General features: G+C 41.6%; 1 long non-coding RNA gene across 1 annotated transcript; it reads right to left on the bottom strand.

Moving 5' to 3' along the window:
- Positions 1-13,722: 13,722 nt before the first annotated feature.
- On the bottom strand, positions 13,723-18,098 carry LOC129622556 (uncharacterized). The gene is made up of 3 exons (XR_008700060.1): positions 16,777-18,098; positions 14,800-14,939; positions 13,723-14,631 (listed from the first exon to the last, which is right to left on the bottom strand). It is a non-coding gene; the product is annotated as an uncharacterized LOC129622556 (long non-coding RNA).
- Between the last annotated feature and the right edge of the window lie 295 nt (positions 18,099-18,393).

Below are 18,393 nucleotides of genomic sequence, written 5' to 3'. Positions count from 1 at the left end.
CTCTGCTCACTCAAGAGCGAGTCTTCCTAGACTGTTGGAGCAGACACAATGGTGGGGAGCGCTTTGGCAATAGCAGGAGCGGAAGGATGTGCAGGTGGGGGCAGAGATGTCAACAGAAACCCAGGGACTCCAAACGTGATTCCTGGCATGTAAGGAACAACAAGTAAGATGCAGTGAATTAAAGGCACCTCCCAGAGCCTGGAGCTGGTTTGGAGAGATGTTGGGGGCGGGGAATTCCTAGGAAGAACAGAAGAAGAATATTCTTAAAAGGAGCAGTGCATATGCAGTCATCAGACAGTGAATCCTCTGCCTGTTCAGAGACCCTGGAAGAGCTCAGGGAAACTGAGGCATGGGAGGTGTGGGCTGCAGACTGTAGACCCGTTCCTGGAGGCTGCTGACCAGAGGTGCTGGCCTGGACACAGAGGGCCGGGGGTTCTGTATGATGCTGTAGAGTGGCCAGTGTCAGTCCTCAGAGCTTTACAACTACAGATGCCAGCTCCCCATGCCAAAGCCTCCTAACAGTATAGGCTTGGGGTCACCTGGGCATCTGTGTCCTTGAAAGTGTCAGGAGGTTCTGACATGCATCTCCCAAATGAGGACCACCATGACCCTGGCAGGCAACGCTCTGGAAGGAGAAAGTGAAAAAGGCATGGTCCACTCTCCAGCACCTAGAATCTAGTTCACATGTTGGGTGCAAATAAAATATAAAACAAAATGAGGTTCTTTAATGATGGATGAAATTTCTCTGAGACCTCAGTATTTGGGTTGTGTCAGATGGAGCCTGGTAGGCTGCGGTCCATGGGGTCGCTAAGAGTCAGACATGACTGAGCGACTTCATTTTCACTTTTCACTTTCATGCATTGGAGAAGGAAATGGCAACCCACTCCAGTGTTCTTGCCTGGAGAATCCCAGGGACGGGGGAGCCTGGTGGGCTGCCGTCTATGGGGTCGCACAGAGTTGGACACGACTGAAGCGACTTAGCAGCAGCAGCAGCAGATTGTGTTGTCGCTGTTGTTGCTGTTCAGTCACTAAGCTGTGTCCAGCTGTTAGTGACCCCATGGACTACAGCATGCCAGGCTACTCTGTAGTCAACTCCTCCCAGAGTTGGTTCAAATTCATGTCCATTGACTTGGTGATGCTATCTAACCATCTCATCCTCTGCTGCCTGCTTCCCCTCCCGCCTTCAATCTTTCCCAGCATCAAGATCTTTTCCAATGAGGCAGCTCCTCACATCAGCCAGCCAAAGTATTGGAGCTTCCCCTTCAGCATCAGTCCTTCCAATGGACTCTCAGGATTGAAATCCTTTAGGATGGACTGATTTCATCTCCTTGCAGTCCACAGAACTCTCAAGGGTCTTCTCCAGTACCACAGTTCAAAAGCATCAATTCTTTGGCACTCAGCCTTCTTTATGGCCCAACTCTCACAATGGTTAGTAAAGTATTAATAAAAGGCATCAGAATTTGTGAAGGAGTTCAGCTGAGGAAGCCACCTTGTTACTTTACCCTGAAACAGCAAGTGCACCCCAGAGCCTGGATTCTGGAATCTCTGTGTGTGATTAGACACATTCTAGTCACATTTCATAGAAAGCATACTGCTACAGGGAGAGCCTAGGAACAGGTGTTTGCATGGGGTTACAAGGACAGATGAGTGCACTGAACACTTCACAAACCTGTCATTTGAAGACAATGAGCACATCCTGTAAAGAAATGGAAAATCTGACAGATGCAATGTTTACAAAGGAGGTGAGGAACATGGGTGTGTGCTACAAGCTTGCTGGCTTCATAATCATCCATCTTCCAGCCTAAGATTCATGAAACAGTAGTGAGCACCAGAGATCCTAGGAAGGGCTGCTCTATCCAGACTGTTGTGGGTGAGTTAAGCAGAGGCAAGCAGTGACAGAGGATTTGGGTGCTCAGTACAATGGGGCATCCGTTAATCACTTTCTGGGATGCTGCCATGCCTCCCCCAAGAAGAGGTGTGTCTGCTGGGAAAGGCAAGTAAGGAAAGCCCCCCAGGAAACCCAGGTAAATAGGCAGTGTTCTCTGAATTCAGTGGGACGCTGATTTCTTTGCTTAGAAATTTCTGAGAATTTAGGTTATATTTCTTGAAGAAGACTGCCTTTATGAATATCTTTTATCCAGTCTCTTATGACGTTTAGAACATACCAAATTTCTTTTTTTAAAAATTCAAAGGGTCAGAATTAACCAGGTCAGAAGTGAAATAGAAAAATACGTCCATGTGTATGTCTGTCATTGTGTGTGTGTGTGTGTATGTGTGTGTGTGTGTTGAAGGTGGTACTCAAAGAGGGAATGGGCAGCACTTTGGTCCTGCCATGAGGCGTCTTGGCAAATATAGATGTAGAAACGTCACCATACTAAACTAAATTAGGTGTCTGTGTTTGACAGTATTGCCTGCAGTTAGAATCCCAGGGACGGGGGAGCCTGGTGGGCTGCCGTCTATGGAGTCACAGAGTCGGACATGACTGAAACAACTTAGCTTAGCTTAGGCTTTCAAAATAATAATAGTCATATTAATGCTTTACAGTCAGGCTTTCTTTTTAATTTATTATTTTTTATTGAAGGATAATTGCTTTACAGAATTTTGCTGTTTTCTGTCAAATCTCAAAATGAATCAACATGTATCATAGGTATACACATATCCTCTCCCTTTTGAACCTCCCTCCCATCTCCCTCCCCATCCAACCCCTCTAGGTTGATACAGAGCCCCTGTTTCTTAGCCATACGGCAAATTCCCGTTGGCTACCTATTTTACATATGGTGATGTAAGTTTCCATGTTACTCTTTCCATACATCTCACCCTCTCCTCCCCTCTCCCCATGTCCATAGGTCTATTCTCTATGTCTGTTTCGCCACTGCTGCCCTGTAAATAAGTTCCTCAGAACCATTTTTCTAGATTCCGTATACATGCGTTAGAATACGGTATTTACCTTTCTCTTTCTGACTCACTTCAGTCTGTATAATAGGTTCTAGTTCATGCACCTCATCAGAACTGATTTAAATGTGTTCCTTTTTATGGCTGAATAATATGCCATTGTGTATGTGTACCACAGCTTCTTTATTCCTTCATCTGTCAATGGGCATCTAGGTGGCTTCCATGTTCTAGCTATTGTAGATAGTGCTGCAATGAACAATGGGATACCTGTGCCTTTTTCAACCCTGATTTCCTCAGGGTATATGCCTAGGAGTGGGATTCCTGGGTCATATGGTGGTTTTATTCCTAGTTTTTAAAATCTCGATACCGTCCTCCATAGTGGCTGTATCAATTTACATTCCCACCAACAGTGCAAGAGTGTTCCCTTTTCTCTACACCCTCTCCAGCATTTATTGTTTATAGACTTTTTGATGAGGGCCATTCTGACCAGTGTGAGGTGATATCTCATTGTGGTTTTGATTTGCGTTTCTCTAATAATGAGCAATGTTGAACATATTTTCATGTGTTTGTTAGCCATCTGTATGTCTTCTTGGGAGAAATGTCTGTTTAGGTCTTTTCCACACCTTTTGATTGGGTTGTTTGTTTTCCTGGTATTGAGTTGTATGAGCTGCTTGTATATTTTGGAAATTAATTTTGTCAGTTGTTTCATTTGCTATTATTTTCTCCCACTCTGAGGGTTGTCTTTTCACCGTACTTATAGTTTCCTTTGCAGTGCAAAAGCTTTTAAGCTTAATCAGTTTCCACTTGTTTACTTTTGTTTTTATTTCCATTACTCTAGGAGGTGGGTCATAAAGGGTCTTGCTTTGATTTATGTCATCGAGTGTTCTACCTATGTTTTCCTTTAAGAGTTTTATAGTTTCTGGTCTTACATTTAGGTCTTTAATCCATTTTGAGTTTATCTTTGTGTATGGTGTTAAGAAGTGTTCTAATTTCATTCTTTTACATGTAGCTGTGCAGTTTTCCCAGCACCATTTATTGGAGAGGCTGTCGTTGCCCCATTGTATATTCTTGCCTCTTTTGTCAAAAATAAGGTACCCATAGGTGCATGGGTTTATTTCTGGGCTTTCTATCTTGTTCCATTGGTCTATATTTCTGTTTTTGTGCCAGTACCATACTGTCTTGATGACTATAGCTTTGTAGTATAATCTGAAGTCAGGAAGGTTGATTCTTCCAGCTCCATTCTTCTTTCTCAAGACTGCTTTGGCTATTCAAGGTCTTTTGTGTTTCCATATGAATTGTGAAAGTTTTTGTTCTAGTTCTGTAAAAAATGCCATTGGTAATTTGATAAGGATTGCATTGAATCTGTAGATTGCGTTTGGTAGTATAGTCATTTTCACAATATTGATTCTTCCTATCCAGGAACATGGAATATCTCTCCATCCGTTTATGTCACCTTTGACCTTTTCATCAGTGTCTTATCATTTTCTGTGTACAGTTCTTTTGTCTCCTTAGGTAAGTTTATTCCTAGATATTTAATTCCTTTTGTTGCAGTTGTAAATGGGATTGATTCCTTAATTTCTCTTTCTGATTTTTAATTGTTAATATATAGAAATGCAAGTGATTTTTGTGTCCTGCTACTTTGTATCCTGATTGATTTTGTATCCTGCTACTTTGCTAAATTCACTGATTAGCTCTAGTAATTTTCTGATACTATCTTTAGGGTTTTCTATGTACAGTGTCATGTCATCTGCAAACACTGAGAGCTTTACTTCTTTTCCAATCTGTATTCCTTTTATTTCTTTTTCTTCTCTGATTGCTGTAGCTAGGATCTCCAGAACTATGTTGAATATCAGTGGTGAAAGTGGGCACCCTAGTCTTGTTCCTGATCTTAGAGGGAATGTTTTCAGTTTCTCACCATTGAGAGTAATGTTTGCTGTAGTCTTATCATATATGGCCTTTACTATATTGAGGTAGGTTCTTTCTGTGTCCATTTTTTGAAAAGCTTTAATAATAAATGGGTGCTGAATTTTGTCAAAGGCTTTATCTGCATCTATTGAGATTATCATATGGTTTTTATCTTTCAATTTGTTGATATGGTATATCACATTGATTGATTTGCATATATTGAAGAACCCTTGCATTTCTGGAATAAACCTAACTTGATCATGGTGTATGAACTTTTTGATTGTTGCTGAATTCTGTTTGCTAAAATTTTGTTGAGGATTTTGCATCTATGTTCATCAGTGATATTGGCCCATAGTTTTCTTTTTGTGTGTTGTCTTTATCTGGTTTTGGTATCAGGGTGATGGTGGCCTCATAGAACGAGTTTGGAAGTGTTCCTTCCTCTGCAATTTTTTGAAAGAGTTTTAGAAGGATAGGCATTAGCTCTTCTCTAAATGTTTGATAGAATTCTCCTGTGAAGCCATCTGGTCCTGGGCTTTTGTTTTTTGGGAGATTTTTGATCACAGCTTCAATTTCAGTGCTTGTAATTGGGTTGTTCATAATTTCTATTTCTTCTAGGTTCAGTCTTGGAAGATTGAACTTTTATAAGAATCTGTTCATTTCTTCCAGGTTATCCATTTTATTGCCACATAGTTGTTCAAAATAGTCTCTTATACTCCTTTGTATTTCTGCATTGTCTGTTGTAACCTCTCCTTTTTCATTTCTAATTTTGTTGATTGATTTGATTATTCTCTCCTTATTTCTTAATGAGTCTGGCTAAAGTTTTGTCAATTTTGTTTATCTTCTCAAAGAGCCAGCTTTTAGTTTTATTAATCTTTACTATTATTTCTTTCATTTCTTTTTCATGTATTTCTGCTCAGAACTTTATGATTTCTTTCCTTCTACTAATTTTGGGGGTTTTTTGTTCTTCTTTTTCCAGTTGTTTTAGGTGTAAAGTTAGGCATCTATTTGATATTTTTCTTATTTCTTGAGGTAGGATTGTATTGCTATAAGCTTCCCTCTTAGGACTGTTTTTGCTGCATCCCATATGTTTTGAGTTGTCGTGTTTTCATTGTCATTTGTTTCTAGAAGTTTTTTGATTTCCCTTTTGATTTCTTCAGTAACCTGTTGGTTATTTAGAAATGTGTTGTTTAATCTCCATGTGTTTGTGTTCCTTACAGTTTTTTTTTTTCTTGTAATTGATATCTAATCTCATAGCGTTGTGGTCAAGAGAAGATGCTTGATATGATTTCAATTTTCTTAAATTTACTGAGGTTTGATTTGTGACCCAAGATGTGGTCTATCCTCGAGAATGTTCCATGTGCACTTGAGAAGAAGGTATATTCTGTATTTGGATGGAATGTCCTGAAGATATCAACGAGATCCATCTCATCTAAAGTATCACTTAAGAATTGTGTTTCCTTATTAATTTTCTGTTTTGTTGATCTGTCCATTGGTGTGAGTGACATGTTAAAGTCTCCTACTATTACTGTGTTACTGTCAATTTCTCCTTTTATGTCTGCTAGTGTTTGTCTTATGTATTGAGGTGCTCCAATGTTGGGTTCATAGATATTTACATTTGTTATGCCTTCCTCTTGGATTGATCCCTTGATCATTATGGAGTGTCCTTCCTTATCTCTTGTAATCTTTATGTTAAGGTCTGTTTTGTCTAATATGAGGATTGCTATTCTAGCTTTCTTTTGCTTTCCATTTGCATGGAATATACTTTCCCATCCTCTCACTTACAGTCTATATGTGTCTTGAGGTCTAAAGTGGGTTTCTTGTAGACAGCATATATATGGGTCTTGTTTTTGTATCCATTCAGCCAGTCTGTGTCTTTTGGTTGGAGCATTTAATTGTTTGAGGTTGATTTTGTAGATCTTTCTTCTTTTATTTCTTGACTATATAAGTCCATTTAACATTTGTTGTAAAGCTGGTTTGGTGGTACTGAATTCTCTTAACTTTTGCTTGTCTGAAAAGCTTTTGATTTCTCCATCAATTTTGAATGAGATCCTTGCCAGGTACAGTAATCTTGGTTGTAGATTTTTCCCTTTCAGTACTTTAAATATATCCTGCCATTTCCTTCTGGCCTGCAGAGTTTCTGTTAAAAGATCAGCTGTTAAGTGTATGGGGCTTCCCTTGTATGTTACTTGTTGCTTCTCCCTTGCTGCTTTTAACATTCTTTCTTTGTGTTTAGTCTTTGTTAGTTTGATTAGTATGTGTCTTGGTGTGTTTCTCCTTGGGTTTATCCTGTATGGGACTTTGTGCCTCTTGAGGGGACTGACTATTTCTTTTCCCATGTTGGGGAAATTTTCAACTATAATCTCTTCAAAAATTTTCTCAAACCCTTTCTTTTTCTCTTCTTCCTATTGGACCTCTATAATTCAAATTTTGGTGCATTTGATATTGTCCCAGAGGCCTCTGAGACAATCCTCAGTTCTTTTCATTCTTTTTACTTTATTCTGCTCTTCAGAAGTTATTTACACCATTTTATCTTCCAGCTCACTGATTTCTTCTTCTGCTTCAGATATTCTGCTATTGATTCTTCTAGAGTATTTTTAATTTCAGTAATTGTGTTGTTTATCTCTACATGTTTGTTCTTTAATTCTTCTAGGTCTTTGTTAATTGATTCTTGCATTTTCTCCATTTTCCTTTCAAGGTTTTTGATCATCTTTACTATCATTATTTTGAATTCTTTTTCAGGTAGTTTGCCTATTTCCTCTTCATTTATTTGGACTTCTGTGTTTCTATTTTGTTCCTTCATTTGTGCAGTATTTCTCTGCATTTTCATTATTATTATTTTTTTAACTTATTGTGTTTGAGGTCTCCTTTTCCCAGGCTTCAAGGTTGAATTTTTTCTGTTTTCTGCCCTCTAAGGTTGGTCCAGTGGTTTGTGTAAGCTTCTTATAGGGTGAGATTTGTGCTGAGATTTTATTTGTTTGCTTGTTTTTCCTCTGATGGGCAAAGGTGAGTGAGGTGGCAATCCTGTCTACTGATGATTGCGTTTGTATCTTTGTTTTGTTTGTTGTTTAGATGAGGTGTCCTGCACAGGGTGCTATTGGTGGTTGGGTGATGCCAGGTCTTGTATTACAGTGGTTTCCTTTATGTGAGTTCTCACTATTTGATATCCCCTAGGGTTAGTTCTCTGGTGGTGTAGGGTCTTGGAGTCAGTGCTCACACTCCAAATGCTCAGGGCTTGATCTCTGGTCAGGAACAAAGATTCCACAAGTGGTTTGTTATGGCATTAAGTGAAATTAAAACAGATATCCAAAAATGAGAAGACAAAGATGAACCCCAGACAAATAGCAGTTACAAAATCAGGCAAATAATAATTAAAATGATGGAATATACACTTATACATATACACCCTTGAACAAAGTCAAAACAGTTCAACAAAAATAAAGTACAATAGATTGACCCAGTGAACCAATGAAATCAAAAATTATATTTACCAGTTAAGAATAAAACTAACTAAAGCACAAACTGGAAAACAAAGCTAAAGCAAGGTGCCAAGTGGGCAATAAAGCAATGAAAACAAAACTTACAAATATGTTGAGAGGAAAGGAAAAAAAGAAAAGAAAGAAGAATAGATATGCAAAGTTAAATAGAGGTAGATGAAGAAGATTTATATATATTAAAGATTAACTGCAAGGGGAAAAGAACAATAGGAGAGGCAAATCAAGGAATAAATGTAGAAAAATATAATAGGTTTAAAAAATTAAAAGTTAAAGTATAAAAAAGAGGAAATATTTTTTAAAAATGGAAAAAGAAAGAAAAAAGGAAAAAAAGGAAAATTCCACAGAACTGCAAAAGCCCAATGTAGATGCAGAGGTTTATAACAACAATAAAAAGTGTGACTGAATATATATATATATATATATATATATATATATATACACACACACATACACACACACACACACACGCACACACACACACACACCCATAAGCAAAATCAAAACATTCCAACAAAAATAAAGTAGAGTTGTTTCCGGCAAACAAAGGAAACCTAAAATTATATCTACCAGAACAAAACTAACTAAAGTACAAACCGGAAAATAAAACTAAAGCAAGGTGCCAATTGGGGAATAAAGCAATGAAAATAAAACTAACAAATATGTTGAGAGGAAAGGGAAGAAAGAAAAGAAAGACTAGTTATGCAAAGTTAGAGGTAGATGAAGATTTATATACATTGAAGAATAACTGTAAGGGAAAAAGCAGTAGGAAAGGCAAGCAAAAGAATAAATGTAGAAAAAATATAATAGGTTTCAGAAAATTAAAGTTATAAAATAGAGGAAAGAAAAAAATGGAAGAAGAAAGAGAAAAAGAAAAAACGGGAAACTCCACAGAACTGCAAAGGCTCAATGTATCCGGTTTTTTGTTGCTTTTTTTTTTTTTTTTTAAATTTGGTGAGTGGCATTTCTGAGGTCTGTGTCTCTGAAGTAGCCTTCTCTCACTTCCTACCTTGGAGGGCGTGAAGGAATGTTGTGACTTCTGTTCCAGGAGATCAGACATGAGCCCCTTCTTTCCTGGATCCAGAGTGCCCAAACAGTTTAATTTGGTATTTCACTATGCCTCAGAACTTCTGCATCAGAGGGGACAGTATGGAGCTCATTCCCTAAACATTTGAATGTCCCAGAGATGCATATCGGTCCAATGCCATTTTGCTTGGAATCAACCCTCACTCATATCTGGGACTAAGCATTCCTACTTTTTCACCCTGCTCTACTTTATGGGATTCTCTGGTGGCTCAGACGGTAAAGCATCTGCCTGCGATGCAGGAGACCAGGGTTTGATCCCTGGGTCAGGAAGATCCCCTGGAGAAGGGAATGGCAACCCACTCCAGTACTCCTGCCTAGAAAATTCCATGGATGGAGGAGCCTGGTAGGCTACAGTCCAGGAGGTTGCAAAGAGTTGGACACAACTGAGCGACTTCACTCACTACTTTATGAATGCAGATTCTTAGCAACGTGCACCTGGGTTGTTGTGCATGGAATTTCCCAGGCAGGAATACTGGAGCAGGTTGCCATTTTCTTCTCCAGGGAATCTTCTCAACTGAGGGTCCAAGCTGATTCCTGCTTGCTAAGATTCAACCAAGGTTCTCTTCTGTGGAGCTGGCCTCACTCCTTCAGTTCCTCCTTAGCAGTAAACCATCACAATTCTTCACCCCACTGGGTAGCACTCAGAGCACTGTTTGCACTTATCAGACTGTCCCTACATGTATCATCTTTTGGATCACAGCATCTTGATGGTTGAAACCATGACTAACCCATCATTCAGTCCAACCTACATAATACCTATATTTCACATGTGACACATACGTGTTTGTTGAATGCATATTTCCTTCTAGGTACATAAAATTTCTTTTTTATAAAAAGTCATACTGGCTGATTCTGAATAGTGATATTGTGGAGCCAGCAAATTTAAACAAATTTATTTTATATTTCACTGAGCCTCAGAACTTCTACATCGGAGGGGACAGTATGGAGCTCATTCCCCAAACATTTGAATGCCCCAGAGATCCATATCAGCCCAATGTCATTTTGCTTGGAATCAACCCTCACTCATATCTGGGACTGAGCATTCCTACTTTTGTTCTTATATAGGAATGTTCTTATTTCAGGACATATTTTTGTTTGTTTGTTTTTATTTCAAGGTGGAGGCCAGAATACATTAATGATGAGGGGTCCAAGGAAGAGAATGTACATTGCAGATGACATTTTACTTTTCATCCTAATACATACTACATTTTTCTCATCAAATGTGTTTTGTTTCCATAGCAGCAGTAAGAAGAAATCAGCCTGATTGCAGAAATAAAATATTGTTTCACCTTGAAAACGCATCCTTTGCTGAATTTTGTTTAATATAAAAAAGGCAGTTTCTTTTCTATAATGAGTAAGTTATACAAGTGCATAGATTATAACATCATGGTCTCTAGCACATGTACAGAGGAGCAAGGATTGGATTTTAGTCTAAGGAGGATCATTTTTTGAAGGTGAGAAATGTAAGCTAATAATTGGCAGGTGTAACAGTGGGGAAAAAGGTTAGCTAAAAATGGCAACCCACTCCAGTACTCTCGCCTGGAAAATCCCATGGACGGAGGAGCCTGGTGGGCTGCAGTCCATGGGGTCGCTAAGAGTCAGACATGACTGAGTGACTTCACTTTCACTTTTCCTTTCATGCATTGGAGAAGGAAATGGCAACCCACTCCAGTGTTCTTGCCTGGAGAATCCCAGGGACGGGGGAGCCTGGTGGGCTGCTGTCTATGGGGTTGCACAGAGTTGGACATGACTGAAGCGACTTAGCAGTAGCAGCAACAGATATGCCAATTATTAATTGTAGAATTCAGAGCATGGTTTGTGGAGGAAATGATGGCTTGTGAATCCTGTCTTGAATGATAGGTCTGTTCCAGGAAGTGAGGAATGATGGGCAAAGGGTGTGCGCTCAGGTCACAGTGACCCGGGCTGCATGCCCTCCTTCTCCAAGAGCTTCAGCTTGAGGACTTGTTAACCTTCCTGAGATCTGGTTTCCTCTTGTGCACTGTGCGGACAGTGACCTCGAGCTCACAGCAGAGAAGCGTCATTTACAGGGAATCATTTATACAAAGTGCTTGAGCAATTGTGTTCTAGATTGAACCATATCCTCTCAGCAAGACGCCATGGTCCCCATCCCCAGGACCTCAGAATGTGACTTTATTTGGAATCCCAATCTGGACAGAGGTAATTGAGTTAGAATGTTGTCTCTAGGGTGGGTCCTCATCCGATATCTCCAGTGTCTTTATAAAATGGGGAAATTCGGATATGGGGTCAGACACTCTTAGAGGGAAGAAGACAACGTACAGACACAGAGAAAAGACGGCCATGTGACCGGAGTCATGCAGCCACGAGCCACCGGACTCCGAGGAACACCGGGAAATGGCAGAAACTGGAGAGACGCTGGAGGACAGTCCAGCCTCCCCTTCCAGTGGAGCTCATCCTGGACCAGTGACACAAAGTCATGGAGGCCTGACGGCATCTGGATGCTCAGAACTGGAAGAAGACTCTGTTGCAGTGTCGAGGTCAGCGGGGCAGCAGAGGACAGAAGGGAGAGGAAGGCAGGACCATGATCAGGAAGATTCCTGTTTCCCACACTCAGGAATATGATCAAATTTGATCCATCCTACTGCTTTGGTTGATTCTTAAAATCGGCAGTGGGAGAAACTGAGTGAGCAATGTAGGCGTCATGGTTCTCTGTGCATTTTCTATAATGAGCCTCTCGGTCACTGCTCAGACTTTCTAAAGTGGCAGACGTGGTGACCCAGCCTTGCATACAAATCTGTAGACTGATGGTGATCTGTGTGGCAGTCAACCACGCCCAGGTCCCCAGCTCCCGGAAGGCCACCATGCGTGCCCAGGGCATCACAATTCATACAGCATAGCCCGCCTTTTATCTTCTCCCCTCCAAAGCTCAGGGTCAGGAAAAGAGACTTCCTTTGAAGATGTGATGAGACCATTTGCCTCCGTGCTGGTAGGATGCTGTCCCAGCAGGATGGCAGCTGCAGATGCCTGCCTCCAAGCCCTGCCCAGGGGCCTGTGTGGGAGGCACCAGCCGTGGAAAAAAGCTGGAATCTAACAGGCGTGTGTTCTTCCAGCTGCTGCTCAGCTCCTCCCTGGTCCTGCAGCCTGGAGGAGGTCTTCCTCCTGGGAAGCCAGTGAGGAGGGAGCTGCCCCTGGACCAGTCCAAGGAGAGCTGGAGGCAGAGTGGAGGTGGACCTGCCCCTCCTCTGACCCACAGAGACCCGAAGGTACAGACACAGTGGGACTAACACCCCAAAGTGAGAGAGCTGGCTGGGCTGATGGAACCAGAAAGCCAGTTTCACTAGGCACAAGTCTCTCTAGATAAACAGAGCCATTGTGTATTAAGCTTTGCCATAAAACCAGTTTCCCCAGACGCTCAGCTTCTCATCTAGCTCCTGGGTGTCAGGCTTCATGAAGTTTCCTTTCCCTCACCTCTTGCTGGGACCACTGTGTGATGCCTCCAGAACGGTGGCCGTGAAAACACGTGGGGAAATCCGTTAACAGGGCCAGCCCTGTGATGCCAGTGCCCCCTCCCTCCGTGCCTGAAGCTGGTAGATTATAACCTTGGAGATCTGCTCAGAACAGACAATGCCAAGAATGCCTCTCAGCTACAACTGTTCCATCATGGACGCTTTTCCAAAGGCTTTTCTTGGTCTGTCACATAGAGGCATAGCAATCGTCACCATTTTCAGTGACTCTGGATTCAAAGACAAATTGTTTGCAACTGCTGAAAGCCATAAAACTAAAATCACCATCAGCTCCGAACATGGCCAGTTTAGAATCCCGAACTGTCACATTGTTTTGTTCTCTTAAGGAAATTAGCTTCGCCCCCTCTATCATTTATAACAACTGTGCATTGCGCATGCATGCCCAGTTGGCTCAGTCATGTCAGGCTCTTTGCCACCCCATGGACTGTAGCCCCCCAGGTTCCTCTGTCTAAGGAATTTTCCAGGCAAGAATACTGAAGCGGGTTGCTATTTCCTACTCCAACAACCTACACATTATATATGCTGATATTATTGAATCATAGGCTTTCTACCCTAAAAGGCATTATGGAATCATCTAATCACAATTTCTTTCATTTTATATATGAGGAAACTAAGGACCAAATCGCCATGCTTCTCCCGGTTCTAGAAGCTGGTCATCAGGCTCGGGAGTCAGAACAATAACCCAGCTCTTCCTCAGCATCGAGGTGTGGTGAGGGGAATGTTTTCTGGACACACCTGTGGGCAGCAGAGCCCATAGGGCTGTCTCTGGACTCTGGTGCCCGACTCCTGGAGTGCTCAACCCAATAACAAGGCTGGGTCATCCTTTGGGTCTTTGCACTTACCAGTTGGAGCCTGGACCTGATGGAACCATCTCTAAACAACAGAAATGTTGACTCCGAGGGCGCCAACTCAGCCAACTTCTGAGAAAAGGGGAGCTGCTCTCGACTGTACAAGTGGGTGGACTGCCCTGGTTGACCAGCAGGTGGTGGATGGAGGTGGGGTGCAGACCATGAGAACAGCTCCTCCAGATGGTCCTAATGCCACGGCGATGGCTCTCATGGCAGGTCAGCATGGACAGAGACCTCCTGTCTCCTCACCTGCCCAGGTGATGGGAATGGCTGAAAACATCTGTACCTGCAGTGAAAGCAGATGGAGATACCCAGGGAGCTTTCTTTCCTGGGGCCTCAGCTGGGAAGAATATTAGGACCCTGAGCTGTGCTGCAATGGAAGCTTTTTTTTCAGTGCAAGGAGCCAACAGAGTAACGGTGGGGCAGCTCTAAATACAGAGGGACACTCATCCCTGAGATCTCTTGCTGGGTCATAGTCAGAGGCCTGTGCCCACACCCAGGAATGTCCAGTAGGTCCCAAGGCCATGAGACCATGTAGAGAGACTTAGAGAGGATGGTCCAGGACACAGCTGCTGCGCAGGCCCGGACACTCCTTCTAGGAAGGGTGGGGCCGCATTCTTGCAGCGGTGTCACACAGTCCTTCCGGGGATCGTCCTGAAGCTGCCTGCTGGAAATGGAAAACTGTGTATCCTTTAATTGCTCATGATCCCTGCAAAATTCCTGGGCGTGGTGCCTCTGGGGATGTCACTGGAGGGTCTCTTGGCTTTCAGAGAAAGAGGGAAACATGAACCTGGGTGGCTGCTGACGACGAGACTCTCTCTGCTTCTCTCTCCTCTGCATGTTGTCTCTTCTTCTGTTCTTTATTTCTTCTATATTCTTATTTCTTCTACATTCTCTGCTATTTCACTGGAGAGGTGAGAAGTTTTAAGTGTGGAGGGGATGTAGCTATGACTCTTTTTGCTTCATTGCGTTTTAAAGATAGAAGATCAATCCTGGACAGGAGTAGTGTTTGGAGGTAAAGAAAAGCGGAGCCCAGAGCCCGGACAATTCTTAATATGGGATGCAACATCTTACTTCCTCACTGCTGGCCACCTCTTCTTCTTCACATACACCTTGTTTCACCTTAGCTCCTGGACAGTTGGACAATACATGTGCTTCTCCATCCACCGAGTCACAAATTTTAATAACACAGGTGGTTTCAGATTTTCTGTAGCCTTGGAAACAAAACAAAGCCATGTGACCTCAATGGATTTAAATTTCTGGTTCATAGAGTAGTCTTTGCTTCTGTGATTTCTAACCTCAGGTCCGTTATCCTCACCTCTACCTGGAGGAGGTTGGACTACAGGCTCTAGAGGTCATTTGGGCTACAACATTTTATCATCCTTCAAATCCTTTTCCTGTCATTGGTCTGTTTGGAAGAAACATGTTGGGAGGAGTAGGATATTTAAGACATTCCCATCTGCTCAGCCTACACACTGAAGAGATTTACCTGTCATCCTTTAGGGTTGCTCTTTCTTAGATCTGCTGAAGAGTGAGCCATGGGACACAACACCCCCTCCGCCCCACAGTGCCCACGATCCCATGTGTAGCCACTGAACAGCTGTCAGAGTTCAGAGTGAGAGTTCCAGTACAGATTCTTTTTTTCCCTTTGGCCACATTCTGTGCTGCTTTTTGGATTAGTCTCTGGACCTGGCTGTTACCATGAAAGCCAACTAGCTCACCCACATCTAAGAGGCAAGAATTCTCTCGCAGTAACATTTCTACAACTTGGGGTTGTACTGAAGTCAGTCGGAACCTTGTACCCATCTTACAAGTGGGAAGTTATGGTGTATCTCACTAGGTAGACTCAGTAATACTTAGGAATACATTTTATTAAAACTATTTAAGGCCTGTGCAAATATAAGCCCAAAATATTGTGGAGAGAAAACAGAAAATGTCTAAATATGTAGAGGTAGAAACATTAAAAGCTATAAATATGTCATAAATAAAATAGATAAAAAATAAAATAAAAGCTTATAAATATAAGGTAATAAATGAAATATTAAAAACTATTAAGACTACAGAGATCAAACCAGTCAATCCTAAAGGAAATCAGTCCTGAATATTCATTGGAAGGACTGATGCTAAAGCTGAAACTCCAATACTTTGGCCACCTGATGCTAAGAACTAGCTCATTGGAAAAGACTCTGATGCTGGGAAAGATTGAAGGCAGGAGGAGAAGGGGATGACAGAGGATGAGATGGTTGGATGGCATCACTGACTCTATGGACATAAGTTTGAGCAAGCTCCAGAAGTTAGTGATGGACAGGGAAGCCTGGCATGCTGCAGTCCATGGGATTGCAAAGAATCAGACATAACTGAGCGACTGAACTGAACTGGCTAAAGTATCTATTTTCTCCAAACTTTCTATAGCTTCAATATGATCCTATAAAATTCTATGCATGCTGTTTTTGAAGCAATTGTTGGGCTGTTTTAAAAACTGATATGGAAATTGAAAATCTGAAAAATATCCAAAATATTATGAGAGTTGAAAATATGATCTAAAGACTTGTGTCATGGGCATAAAATGGGGAGGCTAAAACTCTAAGAATTCTAGCAAAAACCATAGAAGAAAAATCCTGCAATTCTGAGGTAAGAAAAGAATTCTTAGAGAGGATCAACAAAGCACAAATCAGTAAAATATATGCATTTATGTTCCTCAAAGATAAAAACTTCTACTCTTTAAAAAGTTCACAATTAAGAAAAGAAAAAGTCATTGACTATGAGAAAACATTCTCAGTCTCCATGACTGGAGGCTTCTTATCTAAATCATGTAAATAATTTGTAAAACTCAATACTAAGGGGAAAAAACCTTGATTATACATACATTTATCTTATTAGTTTATCTTTTTGTTTTTATTTTCTACTTCTATGTAACAAAGTACCACAAATTTAGCAGCTTAAAATTTACTATCTCACGATTTCCACAGATTAGGAATACAGGCAGTGCTTAGCTTGGGGCCACTGCTAATAAGGCTCTCATCACCATGTCACCCAGGGCTGAGGTCTCACCTGAAGCTATGGCTCCACTTCCAAGTTCACCTGCTTGTTTCCAGGGATTGATTTCCATGCAGGAGTGGCACTCGGAGCAGCTTGTTTTTTGAGGCCAGCAATCTCTCATTCTAGAACCTTTTACAAAAGGTTCACCAGATTAGGTTAGACCCACCCAGGAAATCTCCCTGTTAATTAATTAAAGGCAACTGATGAGATGTTTTAATCACTGCTGCCAATCGCTGCACCTTGACACTCTAGTCATGGGAATGACACCCATCACTCACAGGTCCTGACTGCACTCAGAGGAACGGATTACAAGAGCAGGTATGCTAAGGAGGCAGGGAATCTGGGGGGCAGACTTAAGAATCCTATACATCATACTTTGCATATAACCCAATAATTCCACTGTGAAGTGTTCCCCAGATCAGTAAAAACATACGTTCACAAGAAGACTGTTAAGGATATGCTCATACCAACCTTATTCATTATAATTCAAAACTGAAATAAACCAGTCCACCAGCAGTTTAATAGACAATCTGTAGTTTAGTCACGACTCAATAATGTAAGGAGGAAAAAAAATGATACATGCTACAACCATTGATGGCTCAGTGGTTAAAAATATCTGCCTACCAAGCAGGAGACTCATGTTCAATCCCTGGGTTGGGAAGATCCCCTGGAAAAGGGAATGGCAACCCATTCCAGTATTCCTGCCAGGACAATCCCATGGACGTAGGAGCCTGGCAGGCTACCGTCCATGGGGTTGCACAGAGTCAGACAGGACTGAATCAACTGAACAGCAGTAGCAACAACAACACAGATATGTCTCTAAAATCTATTGTGTGAAAAAAAGTCAGGAATTAGAGTTCATATATTATGGTTCCATTAATATGAAATTCTAAAACAGGCAAAATCAAAATCTACTCTAATCAGGAGAGTGATAGAAATCTGATCCCTGCTTTTATAAGGAAAGGGAGGGCTGACTGCAAAGGAGCAAGATGGAACTTCCGGAGTGATGGAAATGTTTTATGTTTTTTTTTTTTTTTTGGAGAGATCACAAATGTACATGTATGCGTTTGTCAAAACTCGTCAAACTATACACTCAAACATGTGCCTACTATGTAAATTATGCAAATTATATCTCAATAAAGTTGATTTTTTAAAAAAGAATGTTTCTATCAAAACCAAGCAAAAACAAACTCCAGAGGCCAGATTATCTCAGAACACATTTGGAGATACTTCTCTGCTTGCATATAGTGTCACGTTCACGCTGAAATCCTGGCTGCCTAGTTTAGTTACTCAGTCATGCCTGACTGTTTTGTGACCTCATGGACTTTAGCCCGCCAGGCTCCTCTCCCATGTAATTTCCCAGGCAAGGCTACTGGAGTGGGTCACCATTTCCTACTCCAGGACATCTTCATGACCCAGGGATTGAACCTGCATCTTTTGCATTGGTGGGCGGATTCTTCACCACTGAGCCACCAGGGAAGCACCCTGTATGGAAATATCCCTGCCCTTAAATGTGCCTGCCAGCCAGTTAGGGGCCAGCATCTGGCATCTGTGACTGGCTTCATTTGTCTTGCAGTTTGTGGATCTTCTAGTATCTCCACAATTGGTTCATTTTCTGCCTGAAGCCTT

This window comes from Bubalus kerabau, chromosome 11, assembly GCF_029407905.1.
Source record: "Bubalus kerabau isolate K-KA32 ecotype Philippines breed swamp buffalo chromosome 11, PCC_UOA_SB_1v2, whole genome shotgun sequence".
NCBI classification, from domain to species: domain Eukaryota; kingdom Metazoa; phylum Chordata; class Mammalia; order Artiodactyla; family Bovidae; genus Bubalus; species Bubalus kerabau.
The sequence above is the reverse complement of the archived record's forward strand: the minus strand, read 5'-3'. Positions and strand labels throughout refer to the sequence as shown.